This window comes from Dreissena polymorpha, chromosome 4 (assembly GCF_020536995.1).
Source record: "Dreissena polymorpha isolate Duluth1 chromosome 4, UMN_Dpol_1.0, whole genome shotgun sequence".
Classification (NCBI taxonomy): domain Eukaryota; kingdom Metazoa; phylum Mollusca; class Bivalvia; order Myida; family Dreissenidae; genus Dreissena; species Dreissena polymorpha.
The window spans coordinates 129,423,181-129,442,453 of record NC_068358.1 but is presented as its reverse complement, the minus strand read 5'-3'; the positions used below and the strand labels follow the sequence as shown (position 1 = coordinate 129,442,453).

Below are 19,273 nucleotides of genomic sequence, written 5' to 3'. Positions count from 1 at the left end.
CAAGGTATACCATATACCTTGACGCATTTTAATTAAACTATTCAGTTCATTTTTTAAATGTGTAGAAGGTATGAGAGTTTTGTAAATCGTGCCTTAAATATTTTGATTTTTGAGGAGGTATGAGTCATTAACGCCAGCTAAATGTCAAAGTCAAACCGGTTCAAAGTTTAAACCTCCATTTTGGTGTCCGCTTAATATCCACTTATAACTTTGAATGGTTTAACACGAAACTTGTTTACACTATTAAAACATTAAAATATTGAAACGATAGTGCACAATGCATGAGTCAATCACGCCATCTCAAGGTCATGACATCCTAAAAGGTCAACAGAAAATTCTTTATTTGTATAAAATATTTTTATTGAAGGTTAATATCAGTCAAAAGACTATCAGATGTCCTGAATAAATCACACTGTCTTAAAGTCTATGCCACTACTTCAAGGTAACACATATCTCGGCGGGGGATAATGCTATCGCTTAGACTGCCTCGTTTGTAAAATGTATCACTGTCTGTATAAGGGAAGCATTGTTGTTGTATACCAGCCCTTTGTAGCAAAATATTTGTGTAGAAAGTAAGCGCCTTCTGTTTTTAGATACAACTTATAAATGAACTGGTTGCAGCTACATATCTTTGTGAAATTACACACTTTCTAATCAAATCTTTAACCCTTATCTTAGAATACGGGTGTGCGGATGAAACAGATATTTCAATTTAACTTGTATTATAAAGCGAAAGACATTTGCAAATAATAATTGTGCGTGATATGGATATTATACCTGTGATTAACGACTGGATTTTATACCGATATCAAATGTTATAAAGTTCGATAAAAAGAAGCAATATTTTATTAGGATTTTACCAAACATAAAGGTTCTAAATCATCTGGGGCTGAGTCACATGCATGACCTATAATCCTAGAGGCAAGGTCAAGTTAACACGATTAAGTCATAGATCACAAAATTGATGAATTATTAAAAATGTTGACTACTATTTAAGGGATTTTGTAATTACTTTCTTAACTTGTTCTCCTTACTCTGGCTGTGTGTCACAGGTAAGATTCAGGTCTCTAGGATCAAGCTCACACACTGAAGTCAAAGGTTACAATTTTTCATTCAATACGCTTTAGTTTGTTTGGATTTAACCAAACATCAAAGGAATTTCAACCATCTTTAAACATAATTTATTTGGCGCGGATATCATTTCAACGAATTTGCTTCTTTTATTAGATTTTATCTTACTTTTTCATAACGGGTCTTATATCACTCAGAAACTTAAAAAAAAAGAAATTACTGAGCCTTGTATAGCTTAATAAATTTGAATTTAAATCATATTTAATTTAATAAAGCCTTTTCATTTATGTCCATCACTTGAAGGTGCAAAATCTAAACGATACTGTAGGGTTGTAAAACTGTTTTCTATTTATTAAATTATATTGATCCACGAATAAGAGACTAACATTTAAATTTGTAGTTCCGGTATGTTCTGGGGTGATGCTCAATTAGTATAAAGACTAAATCGAAATCACGAAGAGAAATGCATTACGTGTATGCCTTTGATTCAACTCAACACACATTTTGAAACGAGATAGAGCACTTCTCTTAAGACAGTCATTGTCAAATGGGAATTGTACTTTCAGTTTCATTATGTCTTAGGATTCTATTAATGCTGTTTCCGCCATAAGAAACAGTCCTAAAAAAGTATTTGCAAAAGCAGTGTAAAAGGCAAAACCATTATTTCGATATGTCTCGGTTTATTATTTTCAGCATACCGACTATTACACGCTCCAGTAGTGAAAATAATTGTTCATGTTATGTTATCTGCGTTTGTGTTTTGTATTGTGTATCTTAACAATAAAATTCATAATTTCATCCAAATTGTTATACCAAAAACATAAATGGTTTCCTGAACTTAAAATTAGTTTCAAAAAGTGTACATGTATAATTTATCATCAATGATTTTGAACCATTTCTCAATTTTAAAGGGATCTTTTCACGCTTTGGTAAATTGACAAAATTGAAAAAAGTTGTTTCAGATTCGCAAATTTTCGTTTTAGTTATGATATTTGTGAGGAAACAGTAATACTGAACATTTACCATGGTCTAATATAGCCATTAAATGCATCTTATGACGATTTTAAAACCTAAAAATTATAAAGCGTTGCAACGCGAAACGATTGAATAATTTGGAGAGTTCTGTTTTTGTCGTTAAATTTTGTGAAACTACGAAGATTGCTTATATAAGGTATAAAATACTTCCAGTATATGTACTCGACGGAATAGCTCAGTAGGCTAAAGCGTTTTTACTTCAGGACTCTGGCAGGACTCCAGGGGTCACTGGTTCGAAACCTGGTCCGGGCAATGTTCTTTTCCTTTTTTTAATTTTATTCTTGATTTTTTACTGGAGCTTTTACGATCCAATATTGACATTTATCGATATAAAGCATTTAATGAATAAGTTAAAAAATGCCAAAATCTGTGAAAAGGCCCCTTTAAGACAAAATATTATAGGAGAATGTCAAAAAAAATAATCATCTCTATACTGGTTTTAGCTATAATCACCATACTTTTTTTTATGGAATAACGAATGTTTTCCAGTTTGTTAGAGTACCGCACACTGTACTATCAAAACATTTAGCATCCTCCTTCTTAAGACTTTTACATTTTGACAATTCTGCGATTAATTATAATGAGATATCCGTCATTTTTCGATCAAATAACTATAAATACTTAACTAAACATTGTTTAAAATACAAAAACTTACAGTAATATTGTCCAGTCCACATTTCTGCATAGCAACGCCACTGGAACAACCGATAGGATTTCGCATGTGTACGTTTAGATAACACAGGTTTTCTATGCTGTATTTGCATCCGACGGGAACTGTAAACTGAAACACTATTGTACCCGATCCGCCTTTTGGGATTTTTATAGCAGGAGTGAGAATCTACAAAATATATATCATAATCCATCAATATTAGTTTTAGTCTGGATGTATTCGTGAAGTAATACAATAAATTAAATAACCTATAACTCGCTAAAAAAACTCATCCGTTTTAAATGATAACCATCTGTAACATGTAGCAAAACGTAAATATCGTATCATACTGATAGTATTTTAAACGTTGGTGTGATAATCACCTTAAAACTTGATATCCGTCTCTCGTGATATCCTGTCCATCTGTATCATTACGCGCCGGATATTAAAGTTTTATAAATTGATCTTTACATTAATTCACAGATCTACTACACTAACTAAAGGCAGTGCTGCCCATTTAATTAATGTTCAAATACCACACCAGTCATACAACATATTGTTTTATATGCGAGAATTTCAAAATATATACAGTTGTATATCGTGTTTGGTTTATTTCAGTTATAAACAATAAATTAATAGAAAACACTTCATACACCAAAATTTTTATATTTTGTCGATACTAAGTGTTATATAATTTTCATCGTTTGAGTTTACGAATTAGAAGACAATTATTTTCCCATAATACAATCTAATGAATGCTTGGGAACACTGAAAGTGTGCACTAGGAAATCGAGTGAGTTTGGCGTGTTTCAGTCAAGTCAAGTACATTTTATTTACAAAGTCGAATACACAAACAAGTAACATAAGCTCTAATGAGCTTTTTAAACCGACTTACAAGTACATATAAATTCAAAAACATAAAGAAGGTTAAGATCATTGTAAAGATAATGTTAAGACAAACAAACTAAATAATGCATATATCATCACATATAATGTTATATATATGTTATTATAATGCTAGTGTAGTACATCTAAGCGGAAAGGTACTAGGTATGATATAGACACAATGAACATATAAAAGCTAGCATACAAACATTATACAAATATTACAGAGTTAAAACTTGTGCAGTAGCTGCTGATATTGACTATATGTCTAAAAACTGCCTTAAAAGAAAGAGAGTAAAACACTGAAAGACGAATATTGACACCGCAGTGCGACAAGTAAAAAATGTTGTAAGAAATCGAATGTCTCCTTAAATTAGGTTTGTGAAGAACTGAGCAGCAGCTTCCTCACACGACAGAGTATACATATAATTAAATGTATGCACGTTAAGCAAGGATAGCACATTCTTAAAGCCGGACATTCCAAATAGACATAGAGCAGTACAAATATGACTAAGGAAATATGATTAAGAGTATTTAACACATATAATATAATCAAGCACATGTGAAGCATTTAGAACATTGCAGGCTAATAAAGCTATTGTGCGCATTCCGATTTGGACAGTCGAACTGTATAGACGTAGTTAAATTTTGAGTTTATATATTTTTGTACTTATTTACTAAAGAAGTTATGGTTAACTTAGAGATGAAAAAGAAAATTTAAAGATATTCTATATGTGTATGAATGAAATGATTTTCATGTACATAACATTAATTTTGATACTATGTATTTGATGAATTATCATATCATTTTGATGTTTGTCATGGTAAGTGCAGACAGTAGACTGTTCAGATGCTTTACCAAATACACAAAATGTATTGAAAACTATATTAGTCTTGTTGTGTTTATTCGCGATCAATAAGAAAAAAAACATGGTATTTTATGTGCGATTCGTATATATCAGAAGTGAATGAAGTGGTATTTGAGAAATATATTGAGTAATTGTAACAAACAACGCGAATTTTGAAAACAAAGTCAACAGTGTCGATGCATCACAGGCACGTGAGTAATAACTTGACAAGTTAAAGCTTGTATTTGTCCTAAATCAAACATGTGTATGCGAAACATTCCAAAAAATCACATCAATAAAGATATCCTTTTCACTTCTATTAATTTACACTAGTACGAGTGAAAATTCATATTTTGTTAACATGTGATTCTTTGGAATTTAACGCATAACTATATAAGATTTAGTGAAAAAAAATATTAACCTTTACATTGTAAAATTATTGTTCAAGTGCTAGTGCGATACATTTGCACTGGATTTGCATCGTTAAACATTATTGTCATTGTGTTGTAAAATTTGGTCGTTTAGATGTACAATTGTTGTATTAACCCTTCGAACCCATTTGCAGCAGATGTGTTTTGGAAAACAACTGATATTCGAGTTAAATAACTGGAAATTGCAGATAAAATTCGAAGTTCGTCCCAATATGGAAATTAGGTACGAGTGCTGGGACAGACTCCGGGTCCTCACATAATGCAACATCAAGCGCTAAATAACACCATGCACTTCTAAATAAACACACAAACACTACTAATGGGATACATTAAAAAAAACAAGCTGACCAGTCATGAATATTTCGAAAACAATAATGTTTCTTGTTATTACGGTTTGCATCAAATAATAACCTATAATCCCATAGATTTCCGAATAAGATGTTGAATAGAAAATGCTTCTAGCTGTATTATCATTTGAACTTTTAAACAAACGAACCACTTAATTATCATCAGACGTTTAAGTTAACTTTTCGAATGTCACATTCGTTCATGTTTTGGATTTCCATTGATCTGAAGAACTGCACAGAGGTCAACGAGTTCGAACTTTTCATATATAACATGTTTTTATGACATATGATTGCATATATTCGTGATTAATTAACAATAAAATAATTAAGTTTTCTAATTTGGATTGATTTGTTATGATTACTTATTTCGTATATTGTAAAGGGACTTGTTCAATGTGTAACAATATGACATTTAAAAAATGACAGGTATTTGAAAAATTTGTCTGCGAAAAAACTAGCAAAATAACACTGACTCCTTACTATGAAAATGTAAAACAATCATTCCGACCTTAATTGATACTATTGCTCGTTTTAATCCAAGCTTAATTGCAAATGCCTTATAGGTGCAGTGGTAACGAATTCGTGTTTGCTCATAGAATACCCGGGTTCTATTCTCGTGGGTAGAAAACTTTCATTTAACATGTTCTCTACGCAGATTCTAATTTTAAACTATTACCAATATTATATTTGTCTAAGTAAATATTAAAATCTATGACACAGTAACTAAAAAGCCCACAGTTAAAGAATAAATAAGTGTGCTACTATACAGAGTAACACATAGACGTCTCGGAACAAACCATGTTAGGGAGCGATCCACTGCTAGTTTATTTTATACAAACCAATTCGCAAGACGGATGGGGTAAAGCTCTACTATTTCTTTCAACAGTTGGAAGACGAATGAAATATGTTTAAATTATTTAATACAAATGATTATGTGACAAAGGAATGCACAGTGCATGTATTGCTTACACTTTCACTTAATGATTAGTTTTAATTACACCATCAATCGATTACTTCCACTACATTAGATTATACGACATAATGAAAAGATATTCAATGTACATGTAGGTTATACGTAACGGGCGTACAATCGTTAATAATGTCATGAAGAACATTCAATTTCATACAGGGACAAAGTGAAACGCTCTTATAACAATGCGAATGCTGTAACCAACCTTTATTCCGGCAAAATATTCCTCACTGTTGTTCATGGGTGTGTTCTGGCCATTTGGAGCTGCTGATACCTGTACGCCACAAATAATCTAAAAAACAAACATATGACGAGTAGGTATCCAAGATCCAACATCGTTTAATAATATGAACAGTTTAAATTTTTATTAAAACGTGTAACCAACATCAACACAAAATATTTTAATGTTAATTATATTACAGAAAATAATAAAAATAAATACATTAAAACCCATGATTATTTTGTTGTCTTTCAAATCCGATTCTGTTAGACGGAATGTGGCATTGCCTGCAATTGCCTTTTGTCGTATTGTAACAGTTTTGTCTTGTTTAATTATCCTGTAAACCAAAATTTATTTTGCGTGTAAGCCATATAAGATGGTAAAATATTTTAATTACGAACATGATTAACATTATTACATGAGCGTGTTTAACATGGTATCTTTGCAATGTGAGAGACTTCTTAGGAAAAAAGAAATTAGTGAACAAAACTTATTAATAAAGGGCATTTTACAATAAACAAACAAAATGAAAACAATTTCTGCCACACATAGTTTTACATCATACTCGCATGATAATAGGCTTACCATGTAATCGTGTAGTACATATGGGGCTTTGTCGTAAAGTTGCAAATGAAAACAGAATACGGTGTTGTGCCGTTAAAATCCAAGGACGGTTTCACAGTTATCACGCCTAAGTCACCGTCCTCAGGTGCTGGTATAATATCTGTGAAATCATGACATGGCATATATTGATGTCAAATTAACGACAGTTATTCCTGAATTTATTTATAATAAAACAAATAAAGAAAACATGCTACACACTTATGACTTACGTAACTCTACAAGAAAATAATGTCTATTGGAATTGTTCACGTTAAAATATCCAGTAAAATGCGATATTTAACACAACATACACATTTTTAAAGGATATAATTTACCTTTTCCTTGTAAATATGGCGGATCTGAAAAAACACACAAGATTATTAAAAAGCTCAAGAACGGTACTTATATCACGCAATTCTGAAAATTTAATATGAACGATGCAAATGTGTAACTTATTTAATAAAACATTTACAGGCATACACTTGTACTGAGCTACTTAAATAATTACCAAAGCAATATGCTTCATATGCTTTTGTGGGTTCAAGATAGTACTGGATTCCAGTACCACATTTGCGGACCTTTATGTTCTGGCCCTGTTCACATATTGAATGATGAGTCCGTACGCACACTTGTATACTTGTTTCAGTTCCGTTTTGATCCAAGTTGTCGAAGTCAGTTGTGTTGGCTAACATAAATTATTGCATTATCGATTGATCGCATTATATACAAGCTAATACTTAGTTTACAAATCGAGAAATGTTATTTATAAAATAGATGAGTGATTAATAATTGATTTTGTTTTCGTTCTTTTTTGTTTCAGTTTTCTGTTTTCTTTCCTACCATTGTTGTATGATAGTATTTTTCGAATTATCTTATTATCTTGTTGAATTTGCGAACAATTCTTGAATGTAGTTATACTTTATTGATTTATGAAAAGCCATCTTTAAAGTTATAAATGTATAAAAAAAAACACATGCGATATACCTACCATGCAGGTAGATTGGTTCAACTGTGCCACAGGCAAAGAGGTCTGGTACATGATCTGACCCAGGCATGTGGTATTGAAGTCCATTGAAACTTACGTTGTACCAATCCGACGAAAGATAAAAATCAGATATCCACCGTGTTACGTTTTTGTCCACCCTTGATCTACCCATCATGCTATGGAGTGCAATCGTGTTGTTGCATCCTAAAATATGCAGTTCTTATAGAATGTGGGGAAAACAACGGAAACCATTTTTTACATCGCCTTTATATAGGTTTATCTTAAACGATAGACTCGACAGTAGGATAATGAAACAGTGAAATACATATACACTACTTCTCATTTTAATATGTAGCTTATGAAAAGAAATAAAACTTTTCTATAAATAGAATGAGTTTTATCTACTTTTATACGATATGACGTCGCATATTGAGTGTCAACATGAAAAATGCATTAACATTAAATATTCATTTACTTGATAAAAAAGAAGGACAATTATACTATTTGTTAGTAACAAAGTGAAAGTATCAAAATCGTTTGTTATCATACTGAAATAATAATTAAATGGAACACATGTTTCATGTGTGTGCTTCCGTTTTCTCCGAAAATCACATAAAAAGAGCATTGCAACAAACTGTCCATTATCAATATGTTGTAAATTGTTCAATGTATGAAACTACGTTTACAATTATACCCTAATTACAAATAGTGTTTGTTCATATAGCACACTACCTACAAAAGTACGTACCGATAACATTTCTCCAACACACGATAATCACTACAAATGTCCAAACTGACATCTGGGTTTTATTTCTGGACATCTTCTCCTCCAAGAGTTCCGTTAATTGTGATTGCTTATGTATATGTCTTCTTTTACAACTAGAATTTGAGCTCAAGCTTTCAGTGCTGCCATTATGTGGTCGAAATCGAACATGGACTGGGATTTTTGATAACTGCTTGGTTTTGAATTGTGAAGTATTATTTTGTTGTCAACCTCGAATTATTGATTCAGTTTCAATCTACAAATTTCATAATTCTCTATTATATCGATACACACTGGTTAAACACATGATTTGACAAACAGCATTTGTGTCAGCTATCTTTTCTAATCCTTTCTTTTTGTTTTTTCAATGCACCACCATGCTTCACAAAGCCATGTTTCCGTTAAATCTTGCCTCGTTAATGATTAAAATATATACTCGTCAAAACTTCTTACACATTATATAATCCAAGCTCCTATAAAATGCAAAACAAATATACAAATGCAGTAATATACAGCAACAGGTAATCAAAACACGCGCTTAGTAAGATACAAGTATTATTTGCAAAGGACATTTTCACATGGGGTTTTGTACATGTAAATCTTAGTTAGTACCGATAATTGTTATAGTTACTGTACAAGTAGTTCGGCCGTAGATATTATTTCAAAATAGCGCAACAGGCTGGAGTTTCACTTTGTTATTTATTTAACTCGCCTAACCGATTTGGGAATTTTTTGCTTACACAAAATAATTACATACCCATACAATTTCAAATGTTGATGTTTTAACCTTTACGATTATCAAGCGTAATTTCGACCAATTAAATATAAATGGCAAAACACGTTAGACAGATTCAATGAGTTCAATGTTTTTCGAAGTAAAATACTAGTTAGTTAAAACCAGAAATGATTATGCTTTTAATAAATAAGTGACACTACAGTTGAAATAACGTGAGATTTTTATCATTGCAGTTCTTTATTTATGGCAAGTGATCAAATGCCAAACAATGTGAAACTAAAGAGAGTAAATGCATACATATATGATAAATATATCAAACACCAAAAGTTACAAATATAGCACGACTAAAATATAGTTTAACGTGTTATGGTAGTCTTATGTTTTTCATGGGGATCAATTGCGTCGTTGTCCAATAACCTGTCACACCAGAACACGTAATTAATTTGAGTTATTTGTAAATGGTATTATAACACAAACATAGTGCGTCAATTACTTACGTTTTTTGCACTCAACCGATCGGCTGTGCTCACACGTTTATATTATGGTAGCTTGTAAATAAAACAAATATAAAAGCTATCAAGCACGACAAAATTGTTGACAGTGTTTAAACATCGTAACTTGTAAAGTATTTTGTTTTGAAGAGTGACAAAACAAATAAATCGTACATATAGAAAATGTGCATTAAAACAAAGTAACAACAAACAATCTTAGATAAAATAACGTAACAAAGTGGAGTGGAGGCATTTGGCTTAATAAAAGCATTATTTATTACACTAAATGTTATGGGCTGTATCACTTACGGAGCTATTTTAATGGTAAAACTACGTGTTTACTATGGTGTATAAGTTGACAACTTCTGAATTCAAAATGTGAATAAGAACAAGGTCAACACATCTAGACCAAATTAGTATACGTGTTTAACTGGTATAGGTATTCTTATCTGCAAGATGAAAGAGATAAATCTTTTTTTTCCAGTCGTAAGTTAAAAACCTTGGGAACCGTTTCATCAATATTAACGATTTACTGCGATCGTAAATTCTGTAGAGTTTAATGTAGTTGTTAATGACTATTCATACATTCCGGTTCATCAAGAAAATCGTAAAGACACCCCATATGTTGCATAATATGTTGTCGGGTATTAACTCTCTGTTCGTTACGGAAAAAAGCATATTAAAACAAAGCGGTTAAAGTGTGAGCTGAAAACGTATTTATTTATTGATCATCGCGTATTTTTCTATTCTAAAGAAAAATATTATTTCTTAATCGAAGTGGTATTTGAAGATCAGCGTTATTATTTTCATTATAACACCAAGATGATTTATTAAAGATATGTGTGACTGATATAATAGGGCGATTGAATAAACAACAATATGGTATAGATCCTATATAGGAGAGGTTGCCTGGAACAAATAGATAGGCACATGTGGGCAATACTGCAAAATGCCTACTGCAAGGAAATACTATTTAGCACCCACAATGGAGAACGCCATAATCAAATAGACTACATAATGGTTCAAAGGCGCTTCCCCGCAGTGTAAAAACAGCCCAGACATGGAGCTTTCCAGGGAGGTGGCCGACCTCTAGCTCGTTCGAGTTACCTTCTGGCTTCACCTGAAGACAATCAAGACAATCGGACACACAATAATCGAATTCAACCTCAAAAGGCTCAGAGACCCGAAAGTTGCAAAAGCCTTCCAAGCAATAATAGGAGGACAATGTTCAGCTCTCAACATTCTAGAACCTACCGACAGAGACATAGACACGTTGAATGCCAACTTCAATACAGCAGTAATTGAAACAGCAAAGTATCGCCCAGTCTATAGGCGATGTTGAACAGCCGATGTACTTGAACTGTGCGACAAACGTAGAGCCTTAAAGAAGAAGAACGACACAGAATGTGCCGAGCAGTTCATAGCATTAAATGAATAATTCAAACGCATGGCAAAGGGAAACTGGACTGACGATCAGTGCAAGGACACCGATGAAGAAAAACAGCAGCAATAAAGCATACCAGCTGGTAAACGATCTGACTAGCATACAGCAAGGGCGAACAACCACAATCAAGGACACAGATGGAAAATTTATAAATAAAATGGACAGAATACTGCTCAGAGCTGTACAACTACAGAACCACACGAGACCCAGAAGTCCCGAATATCCCTGCTGAAACCAACAATGACGACCATCCCACCCGTTGTGAAGAAGTGAAAGCAGCAGATATCGCTGAATACAGGGAAGTCAGCAGGAGTGGACAGCATTCCAGGAGAGCTGGTGCAAGCAGGGGGCGATAAGGCCAGCGCATTACTTCTATCTGATCTTGCATACAGGTAATGGTTCGCACCGTTGACGCAATCCCTCATCATCACCCTCCACAAGAAAGGCCAATTACAGCTATTCCAGAATTATAGAGCTATCAGCCTCAGCAGTCACGTGAGCAAAGTCATGATAATGATTTTGCTGTACATATTGAAGCCGTCAGCGTAGAGATCATCGCTGAAGGGCAGTCAGATTATAGACAAGGCCGCAATACAACAGAGCAGGTCTTCAACATCAGAGTTCTGTGCGAGAGGTAAATAAAAACCCCAACAGAACCTCTACCACGTCTTCATTGAATTTAAGAAGGCATTTGACAGGGTATGGCATGCATCATTGTGGGCTCCCATGAGGCTGTAGAATATCAACGCCAATCTGAGTAATCGAGCACTTCTTTTACAATGTCACCAATGCTGTCAACATTAACAGCATCATAGAGGACTTGTTTAAAACAAAATTCAGAGTGAGACAAGGCTGTTTGCTGTCTCCCACCCTCTTCAACATCTTCTTGGAGAAAAGCATGACTGTCGCCCTGGAAGACCACCAGGAGACAGTTAGCATTGACGGCAGAACAATTACAAACATACGTTTCGCCTATGACCTAGATGGGATGGCCTGAATTGAAAAGGAGTTAAAGAACGCAGAGAAGTGCAGAGTAGACAAAACTGATTACCAAAAACACGGCATCAGCACTGAGCGCAATTGTCACAGATGCAGGATCCAAGCCTGAAATACTCGCCACAATCAACAACAATCAACAACAACGCTCACAAAACTCAATACCATCTTGAAGGAAAGAAGCATAACCCTCAGCTCAAAGATCAGAATGATGCGCGCCCTCGCCATGTCCATATAGTGTATACCTTCGTGTCATGGACACTAACACTTGACTTGGAGAGAAAGATACAGGCCGTGAAAATGAGATGCTTACGAAGAATCCTCGGCATTTCCTACACAGACCGAATCACTAACGTAGAGGTCCGAAACATAGTCAAGAAAGCCAACGGATCCCTCAAAGATATACTGAAGCAAAAGAAGGAAACCTTAATGGTATGGGCATTTCTCTAGATCATCGGGGCCTACCAATATAGCGCTGTAAGGCGCAGTATAGGGAGGAAGGAAGAGAGGAGATAAAGGAAACGACGGAAAGATAACATCTCAGAAAAGACAGAGTTGAGGCTAAACGAAGCCGTGAGACTTTCTGAAAGACGAGAGGAATGGGGATGGCAGTGATCTTTAGTGCCCCAAAGGTGAAAGCCTACGGGTTAGGTGACAGTAAAGGTGGTGATGTAGATAGTGTATATTATAGAATTATACTAGTACAATGTGTATATGTTCGACAAGTCTTGTAAGCCAATGCTTGGCTTTCCTTTCTTTTTGCTTTGGTAGACATTTAAAAAAATCATCATAATTGCAGTTGAATGTATCAGTACAACATATTGTGTGAGGGTCATAGTAATAATTTATTTTCTGAAATTATCTTATTATTATTATGTTAATGCAAGATCAATGCAGTTTAAAGGATGTTGATTGAGGTGAAACTAAAATAGATAAACCTGAGAGTAATAGTGTATTTTATGTCAATTATTTTTGTTTTAAGTTACATTTTCCAGATTTTTAATATTTGCACAAATGAGGAACACCCATTTAATTTTGGTGAGTCTAAATAACTTGTTTATTGTTTATATGATTGTAACAAGTATGTTAAGTATTGATACAAATAATATTAATAAACGTTTACAAATGGTTAGAAAGGCAAACTACAAGAAAAACCAGAGAGAGTCAGGGCACACCGGTTGCCGACCTGCATCAGATCAAATGACAGTTCTGGGAGAAAAGGTAGATCTGAACGTTTTACAAATCATTTCATTTGATGCTAGTATTCCAAATAATAAATGTGCATACCATATATAAATAATGTGAACTTCAAATATACAATCAATATTTTATTTGCATGTATATCGTTCGCCTATGTTTAAGAAAATGTTTACAGAGCCCACATGGGTAGTATATTATAACATATAAGGGTTAACTTATATTGTTAATTGCTACTATAAAATATGTATGGCTTTATTACGATTTATGTTCACAAAATTAAAACTTAACAATATTTTGTAAACCTCTTCTCTTTCCACCTCTTACTTTTTTTACTGAATATATCGTGTAAAAGAGAAATTCTTATGTCAGTTTTCTAAATATCAGGTGCTGACTGTCATTTATGTAGTACCAATATTCGACATTAACTTTGTAATCCACTTTCCAGTCGAACTAGTGCCATAAATGTCCACTTGTTCTTACCAAAATGTCACTTGTCCTGACCTTAACACTAACGGAAATATACTATTTAAAATTTCAATACTTTTACAACGTATATATATATAGTAGCATTACAGGCCTGGAAAATTGAATCCTTGTGGTGCCTCTAAAACGTTCAGTATATTTAAAATAAACCAACGATGTAAACTGACTAATATTGTAAACTGCCAGTATACTCACATATAGAGTCACAATAATGATTCAAGAGCCGTGTGACTATTAACATTTTTACAGCAAATTAAAAAAATATACGGGCACTAACCGCAACAGTGTTGTGAATTGAAGTATGCGCCTTTACTCCCTTGTTTACAGCACAAAGCAGTGTGTATCTGAATACTTGTCGATTTTTCGTTGTAATGTCAACATCAATTTTCGTGTGTGAATACCAGCCAAATAACTGGATGTTTCGCTTGTTTATTAGAGAAAAAGAAAACCTTAAATGTTTTTACTTGTTCCGTCGGACCAACAGATTATATTTACTTGTCCGGACCTTTATTTTAGGTTTCCCTGACAATCGGACTACGGTTAATGTCAAACCTCGTCTATTAATTCTAAAAAAGGCGCTTACTTTCTCAGATGACATTGTCGTACTGTAGCAAGATTGCCATAAATCTTACAGCTAAATGATATTAAAGAAGGAATCTCTATGTCATGTTTACTTGTGCTTTACATACCTACCTTCCTTGACACTTCTACTTCATGTAAATAGCGGACTACGTTTTGGCTTTTCACTTTCGGTTAAAGGTAAAAGTCAATTAAGACTTATAGAATATTTAACTCGATACACGTAGCATTGTCCTAATGTATTTGTTTTAAAAGTTTAATATATACATGCATTGAATACTTTGAATGAATACATTTCAAATAAATGTGCCGTATAAGAATAATAGCCGTAGGTTATTTATCTAAAACATCGTTTCTATTGTATTTTACTGAATACAAAACAAATCGCCAAAATGCAAGCGTTTGCCTGCTCACATGACGTCACGGGATTCATTCACTCAGTACAAGGAGGCGAGTGTCTAGGCATTTTGAAACGCAGTTAAAATTACAACGTAATTTGTGTGTGTAGATGGTTTATTTAAACATAATGTGAATACATGCTCTACTAACATCTGCTTTACGAAGCCGTTTATTCCCACAATTCTAAGGCCCATCTTAGTAAATGCAAAGGGTACAAAACCTATAAATGATATAATCTCCAAACACAATTCCTCGCCAGTATGTATTAATAAATGGTATAATATGTTTAACTTAATTAAAACAAAAAAATGGCGGCATATTTTGATATGCCTTTTAATATTTCACGGGTAAGGCGAATCTGTAAATGAAGTGTTTTTGATGAACAATTTACCGATTGAAAATAGTGTCAGTGAATTAAAAGAGTGTGACATCATCTAATTGTGATACATTGTTCTTTTACTTTTCGCCGGATATTGACTTAGAATGTTAAGTATAACTTCTTTGATGCATAGACTGTTCCTTTGTTAGTTAATCAAATATTTATCTACAAAGAATGCCCTGCTTACATCAACTGTTTTAAAATGAAGCACGAAGTTGGCCAATGAACAAATGTTTCGTGTATGCCACGTTCAGATTTTTAATTCATCGTGGAAGAAAACAAAAATTGAAGACAATAAACATGGTGATTTTTATAAGTAAACACACTTTGGTGAGATGAGCATTAGCCAGTAGTGGATTGATTTCTACACGCCACTTAGTATAATGTAAGTAAAAATAAGAGTTGTTTATTAAATAAAATGAACAATCTCGGCGGGGTTGAATGCTTAAAGAAGTCTTACATTTTTTAAAAAGAGAACGTAATAGTATATTCCACGGATAGAAGTAAGATAATTAGAATGCCTTACTAACATTAAAATAATTTGGTAACACTTACCTCTAGTTTCAATGCTAATACATTTTCAGACGTCTTCAGAGAGAATCCGAAACTTTATAGTTGATTCAATAATAAAACGAACCAATTACAAAATGAAAAGCAGTAATTCACGCGATTTCAGCAATATTAACCAATTAAATCAGTTTGCCAAGAATATTTTAATTAGAAATGCTTTTTTTTATTCAATCGAAATACACAATTGAATGAACAGCAACTTTATAGTCTAATAGTTTAAACGATTTGTATTGACATGTTCGGTAGTTGAATGCTCATGAATGAACATAAAGAAGAAAGGATTATTAAACAATGGTTTCGAATTTCAACAACCTGAATACAGATATTTTTTGTCAAAAATAAATCAGTGTAGGTATATTATCGATTTTGCACAATTTCTTGTATGTATTAAGTACGCGGAATAATCACTCATGGTGCGCCATACTGTGAATGAGTTTTAAGCGAGCGTCAGGTGTGGGTTTTTTTGAAACGCAGACGATAAAAGCAGGCGATATAGATAAAGTTGGAAAATGCAGACGATATGAACATAATTGGAAAACGCTATTTATTTTAATTTAAATTTTATCTTGTATTTTTATTCTTATTTATGTATTTTTTTAAAAATAATTAATCATTTATTTATATTTTCGAATTCGCGGCAGAAATATCTATTTAAATGCTTTATAACACCAGTGTTGTTTGTGGTGTTTGGCGTAGAGTTAGTACTTTATCGCTTGGCAGTAGTGACCTCGGGAAGTCAGGCACAACTGGTTCTCACCTGACACTCAACTCTCACTTCTGGTTCGAGACATATTACCCAACCACGCCCTGGTACCCGATTCTGTTGGCGGGAAAAACGAAGTGAGGGGACTGACACGTTTCTAACGACCAGTTGCACATTCTTGGAGAGGAGACGGGCGTCGTCAAGATTGCCTAAAGCCCAATGAAAGGAAATGACAATGACAAAACAACAGAATACAACGCCGGATTGATCGGGGCCCGGAAAACAACGACCGCGCACTCCACCGCCAGTCTCCAGGGTGGCTTCTCGAGCTAATCCATCGATCAAGTTGGCGACAAATGGAACAACCATATGAACATTGAACGTAAGAACACGCAATGCGTGTGGCAAGGTTCAAGAACTGACGCATGAGCTGAGGCGCTACCGCTGGGACATCATCAGACTAGCCGAGATTAGGTTGGTAGGATTCGGAGAAACAGCAACAGACGAAGGACATAAGATATGGTTAAGCGGTGAGAATTCTATACATCTCCACGGGGTTGCTTTCATCGTTAGAAAGGAGGTAGTCAATAGCGTCATCAGTTGCCTCCCAGTCTGAAGCAGACTCTTTAACATTCGTATATCAGCGAAACTTCACAATATCACACTCATCCAGGTCTACGCACCAACAGTTAACTACAAAGACGAGGATTTTAAACGGTTCTATCAAGAATTAGAGCGCATCACAGTCAAGGTCTCAAAGAAAGAACTCCTCATTGTCCAAGGCGACTGGAACGCCAAGGTTGGACCAAACGCTTACTTAGACTGGTCAGGGACAGTAGGTAGATATAGCTAAGAAGAGACCAACGACAGGGGTTTGAGACTTCTTAGGTTCGCCAGAAGCGACCAACTCACATTGGCCAACACGCTGCACCCACACAAACCGTCCAGAACATTGACCTGGCATGCTCAAAACTGGCAAGTGCACAAACGGATCGATTTCATACTGGCGCCACAACGGCTTAAGTCCAGCACCAACAAGGCGAACACAAGAATGTTTCCTGGTGCAGACATCGGCAGTGACCATGACTTAGTTCTCACCACCATCAAGCTGAAGTTAAAGACAAGGGCCTCACAAAGAACCCTCGCGTTAGATTTGACTTGCAGGTATTGAAAGATCCAGTTATAGCAGAGGAATTTCAAGCACAGATAGATGGCAAGTTTGCAGCCCTGAACATCATTGATGTCCTACTGTCATCGGCAGGAGAATTGCTTGGGAAACAGAGAAGGAAAAACAAGTCATGGGTGACGACCGAAATCATAAGAAGAGAGCTGAGGCATGATAAGTATACCAGCCTGGATTTTAGAGCAAATTACCAGAAAGAGAACAGGGAGGTTAGGGAGAAGATGGACGAGGCCAAGGAGGAATGGATGTAGGTAAAATGTACTATCATCGACACAGAGATGACCGCAGGCAGCAGTAAGAAGGCCTACAGCACCCTCAATACCCACACGAAGACCAGTCAGCCCATGGCCAGTCTTATATCAGACGCTGTCGGTAATCTCCTTACCGAGAGTGCCACAGTCCTAAACAGGTGGACTGAAAACGGCAGTGACCTGTACAATTACCCGCTTCAAACATACTCTGGTCTCCTTCAGAACGATCCCAGACCAGAAGCGGACGATGAAAGTCCTTCTATACTTAAAGAAGAGGTGGAGGAGGCAGTGTGAAGTCTTAAGGCAGGAAAATCTCCTTGAGCGGACAATGTCCCTTCCGAGCTGATAAAGCACGGAGGAGAGGCAACTACTGCAGCAATTACGGTACTATGTCAACAGATCTGTGAGGAGAAAAAGTGGCCCAAGGAGTGAAACCAGTAACTTGTCATACCCCTACCGAAAAGGGCAATCTCAAGTTATGCAAGAATTACAGCACAATTAGCCTCATCAGTCAACCCAGCAAAGACATGTTACGCATCATTCTTAATCGATTGAAAAGTAAGGCCGAGCAATTGCTAGCCGAAGAGCAGGCTGGATTCAAAGCTGGGCGGAGCTCAGTGGAACAGATCTTCAATGCAGAGTTATCATTGAGAAACACCTGCAACACCAACAAGAGCTCTTCCATAACTTGCTTGACTTCAAGAAAGCTTTCGAACACGTGTGGCATGATGGCCTAGGGCATGTTATGAGAGGATTCAACATTGAAGAAGGGCCGGTGAAAGTCATTCAAGACCTCTACGGAAACGACAGCAGCGGGGAACTTCTTTAGGACATCAGTGGGCGTCGGTCAAGGATGTCTGCTCTCTCCCGTCCTCTTCAACATTTTCTTTGAGAAGATAATACAGGAGACTCTATGTGACCACCACACCTCTAACTCCATCGGTGGAAGACCTATCCCCAACTTGAGATTAGCTGATGCCATTGACCTCATGGGTGGCACCAGTAGTGAACTTCAAGATCTAACCAACAGACTCTATGAAAGAACAGGAGCA

At 35.0% G+C, this 19,273-nt stretch overlaps 2 long non-coding RNA genes across 2 annotated transcripts; both read right to left on the bottom strand.

Moving 5' to 3' along the window:
- Positions 1–6,481: 6,481 nt before the first annotated feature.
- Positions 6,482–7,070, bottom strand: LOC127876496 (uncharacterized). Its single transcript, XR_008047895.1, has 3 exons — positions 7,042–7,070; positions 6,679–6,793; positions 6,482–6,528 (listed from the first exon to the last, which is right to left on the bottom strand). It is a non-coding gene; the product is annotated as an uncharacterized LOC127876496 (long non-coding RNA).
- LOC127876499 (uncharacterized) lies at positions 7,069–7,601 on the bottom strand. Its single transcript, XR_008047898.1, has 3 exons — positions 7,568–7,601; positions 7,395–7,418; positions 7,069–7,180 (listed from the first exon to the last, which is right to left on the bottom strand). It is a non-coding gene; the product is annotated as an uncharacterized LOC127876499 (long non-coding RNA).
- Positions 7,602–19,273: the final 11,672 nt, after the last annotated feature.